Genomic DNA, 4,571 nt, shown 5'->3' with positions numbered 1-4,571 from the left:
CTTTGTCTTAATTTCTGATTGACATTTCCTCAAAAGAGGCTTTTAATTTATACCCCAATTAAGAAATTAGTGACCTATAAACAAACATTTGAGGGGTTCCTATTTTAAAGGATCTGCCATTCGTTTTGTAATGAGATAAATCGTTTTGTCAGGTGACTACTTTCATCCTCACAATGCATTTGTTTGCAGCCAGCAATTAGCAAGACCTTCATTGCCCACTCCTCTATCCATTTTTCCTTGAAGTTCACCTAAAGAGCAGTTAATTCCTCCAGATAGCTCAAGAGAACTAGAACCCATGAAATCCAACTCAATGCAATTGGGCAGCTTTTCAGAGCACACTTGTGGCAATTCTCTGCTCTCCTTAGGCATAAAGCCCAAATCACTTCCTTTGTTAGTAATTCACATTTCCTGTTATGTCAGACTTTCCCCTCCTAATCCAATTATATTTCTTATAGTATGCTCTGGATTTTCAAAATATTTCTGCCTCTTCTAGTTTTCCTTTCAATTTTTCAAAGAAACATCATGAGTAAATGGATGTGAGAAAAAAATGACAAACACACCTTCTCTAGAAACACATGCTCTCTCAGCAACAACAGAGACAAGCAGAGGGTTCACAAGTACTTTAGAAACTGTTAAGCACTAAACTAATGTATGTGGTTATTACGATGATGATGATGCTCTCAACATGATCCTGATATCAGTGTTACTGATTAAATATAGGCCCATAGCTGATTGCAATACCTCAGCTTTCCTTTCTGCCATGCCCATCACATCCTTATTAAGGCTTTGAAAACAAATAAAGCAATACAACCACTAAACCAATACTACTTTAAACAAGTCAACAAAAACACAGTGCTATATACAACTCAAGCTGTTTCTAATCACACGGTATGCTATATACACTCTGTCAGTTGCGTCCACAACTGAAAATTGAGGATGCTTGGCTCTTGCAACTGGTCTTGATGAATTCCATATACTCCTAGAAACAAAGTTCTAAACAAATGACAACAAATTAATAGAATTATCAAATAGAACTATGAAGTCATGCCTCTGTAGCAAACCAGGTTGAGAGGGCATTCATTTTTTTCACACTGTGTCTTCCTATTTCAACTAAAAAGCACTTTGTTGACAGCCTTCTCTCAGAGGTATTTTCAAAGTGAAGGCTTTTCTGCTGCTTCTGGAAGCTAAGACCTGTACTTCTACTGAGTGTGTGAAGAATGGAGAGTGGTGAAATGCATTTCCTGGGTATACTATTAGATCACCTACTCTTCTTTTCTCACATGATTACCTCAGCAATCAAAGCCACTCCTCTTAAAGATAAGTTATAAAGTACTTTCTGTTTAATATCATATCATTTGAATAAATACAAAATTGGGTTAGGATTTATTCATCAAAGATGAGAACATTTCCTTTGTGGTTTCAATGAATGGAATGCTAAGTGTGAATCAAGAAAGATCTATGAGTATAGTAAGACTTTAATAGATATGTTGAAATAATGTAAAGGAATCTCACAGAAACATTATTATGGTTCCTTTTCTGGACAGTAATAACTATGGACAATTGAACATTCAAATTCAAAATCATTTACTGAACCCCATGCTAGGTGCCATACACTGCCCTGGGACCAGGATGGGCTACATACATAATTACAGAGCCCTGGGCAAAATGAAAATTCAGGGTCCCTTGCTCAAAAATCATTATGAATTTTAAGATGGTGACAACACATTATTAAACCAAGTAATGGATTCCTCTAAATGTGGGGTCCTATGTGACCACAAAGTTTGCACGCCCTGGTTGGGGCTCTATAACAGCGCAGAAAAGGAGTGGTGACAACTGATTTGGTTCTGCTTATCATGTGAGGAAAAGTTGTACAGAAGAGTTAGTAACTGGGCAGGGTCTAGATAAGGAGGCTTTCTCTGGACAGAGAAAGGAGGTGGACCTAGGGAACAGAAAGGCATTCTACAAAGAAGGAACATAATTTATTCACTCATTTACCAAATACTGATCTCCTACTTAGTTCTAGACACTGTGAGGACACAAAGATGAAAAAGACACAACTTTAGCCCTCTATGAAATTATTAGTGGCCCGGTGCACGAAATTCATACACAGGGGGAGAGGGGTGTCCCTCAGCCTGGCCTGCATCCTCTCCAATCTGGGACCCCTCTCAATCCGGGACTGCTGGCTCTTAACCGCTCACCTGCCTGCCTGCTTGCCCGCAACTGCACCACCCCCCCTGCTGGCCTGCTCACCCCCAACTGGTCCCCTCTGCAGGCCTGCTCACCCCCAACTGCACCCCCCACCAGCCTGATCACCCCCAACTGCCCTCCCCTCCTGGCCTGATCACCCCTAGCTGCCTCTGCCTCTGCCCCGCCACCATGGCTTTGTCCAGAAGGTCTCATCGTCTAATTAGCATATTACCTTTTTATTAATATAGATAGGATATGACATACCGCCATAGTATTACTAGATGAGAATATGTATTTCATGCGATAGGAAGGCATCTAATACATTACATTGTATATGTTGTAAGTAGTAGGAAATACTGTATTCGTAGCAATAACACCCTGTGAATTCCCTTCCTGATTTGGGAATGGTTCCCCAGTTCTTTGAACGTTTCCTGGCCCCTAATGTTTTGTGTTTTTTTGTGTTGTGTTTTTTTGTCATTCAGTGTAACTTTATTTACTGTTTATTGCACATAATTTGAGGTCTTTAATTTCTAACTACTAAAGATTCAAAGGACTATTTTTTCCATGAAGTTTAACATTAACATTAGTGAATTCATGTATTCATGTGTTTTTATTGTAAACATCTGAATTATTCACATTGTCATAGATCCTGAACTTATAAGCGTGGACCATGCACAGGCTGGCAGCAAGCCAGGAAGCCACTCTGCAAACAAACAGATACTCTGTATAAGGAGAAAAGTCATAGCACAACATTTAATGTCCAACCCAAGTCACCTCAGAATGTTAATATATTCACTTCTTAATTCATATAGTATCAGGAACTCAATTGCTTGGTTGGTGACAGGGTTGACCTGGTTTCGGGAGGATTATTCCTGAAATAATTAAGGAAAGGGGGGCTCAATCTTTCTTCTTGGTTGCTTGCTCCTCCCCAGCACCTTCATCTTTCTTCTCCTCCTCAACTTCTTGGGCATCTTCTTCACCTTCACCTCCTTCTTCCTCCTTTGCATCCTCAAATTCTTCCTTGGCACCTTCTTCCTCTTCCTCTCCTTCCTCTTCCTCAGTCTCTTCCTTCTCCTTCTCCTCCTCTTCAGCTTCTCCTTCAGATGGGTGTTCATCCTTAGCTTCCTCAGCTTTTGCAGCCTCAATAGTCTCCTCCACCTCGATCTGCTCCTCCTGGACGTGGCTGGTGTATTAAGAAGGGAAGGAGTGAGTGGACATCAAGTAGGAGCTTGTCTGTAAACCACCGTAGGCAGATCGGCCAAAGACCTGGGAACTCTGGAAGTAGCTGCTGGCTATGCTTCCCACGTTGGTGAAACTGAGCCAGGTCTCCTCACCTTCAAAGAGTTTCCTGTAAGCTGCAATGTCAATGTCCAAAGCCATCTTCACATTGAGGAGGTCCCAGTATTCTTTTAAATATCGTGCCATTTCACTCTTTGTAGTTCTCAACTCATTTTCTAATTTGTTGATTGTGTCCTGCATAGCACTAACGTCAGCATTCTGCTTATCCTCCAGCTCTTGAAGCTGCTTTCCCAGCGCTTCATTCATGCCCAGCTTGCTTTGATCTCCAGGGTCTTGGCCTTGAACAGGTGGTGGCTCTCGGATACCTCGTCCTTGGTGGAGCACACCGTGTAGATGTTCTTGGCAGCGCTCTCAGCACGGTGAAGCGGCTCTTGTACCATTCTTAGGCATTATGCATGTTCTTGGCAGCCAGCTTCTAGTACTGGGCGCGGATGTCCTTGAGTGCGGCGGAGAGGTCGGACTTGGAGAACACGTCCATCTCCACGGAGATCTGAGCGTATTGGATCTGCACCTGCAGCTCGGCCATCTCCTCTTTGTGCACCTTCTTCAGAAAGGCGATTTCGTCCATCAGGCTGTCGATGCGCTTTTCGAGAGCTGCCTTGTCTGCACCTTTGCTCGCTTCCATCAGCCAGCCCTCCGTGTCTTCATGGTTCAGTACCTCTTCCTGGTAGCATGCCTGCAGGTTTCTCCCAGCCCCTTCTGAGCCCTGGTGCCTCCTAACAGGGTCCCGAGGCTGCACCCCCGATCCCACTGCCCTCTCCTCGCCAGGAACGAGGCATGGTGGGGTGGGGCACAGGCATCCCATTTTCATTAAAATGTTCAACTGGGGCCCACTCCACCAGTGTCTGCAGGTGGCCTGGGGGCAGACAGTGATCCCAGAGGTGCTGGCTGCCCCCGCCAGAGCTCAGCCACGATGGATGGTCCGGGGTGAGACAGCCCCGCCAGGCCTCTGGCTGTGACTTGGACTTACTTCTTTAACCAGGGACCTGGCACTGGGAGAGCGGCAGCAATGCTTCCTCCCCAGCCTGTGCTAGAGCGGGTCCCTGCAGTTTCAGAACCGAACTCCAAGGGCCAGCCTCTCAGGC

General features: G+C 44.3%; 1 pseudogene; it reads right to left on the bottom strand.

Annotated features, from left to right (window-relative positions):
- Window positions 1-3,084: 3,084 nt before the first annotated feature.
- On the bottom strand, window positions 3,085-4,291 carry LOC114229052 (neurofilament light polypeptide-like; annotated as a pseudogene).
- Between the last annotated feature and the right edge of the window lie 280 nt (window positions 4,292-4,571).

This window comes from Eptesicus fuscus, chromosome 1 (genome assembly GCF_027574615.1).
Source record: "Eptesicus fuscus isolate TK198812 chromosome 1, DD_ASM_mEF_20220401, whole genome shotgun sequence".
Taxonomy (NCBI): Eukaryota; Metazoa; Chordata; class Mammalia; order Chiroptera; family Vespertilionidae; genus Eptesicus; species Eptesicus fuscus.
The sequence above is the reverse complement of the archived record's forward strand: the minus strand, read 5'-3'. Positions and strand labels throughout refer to the sequence as shown.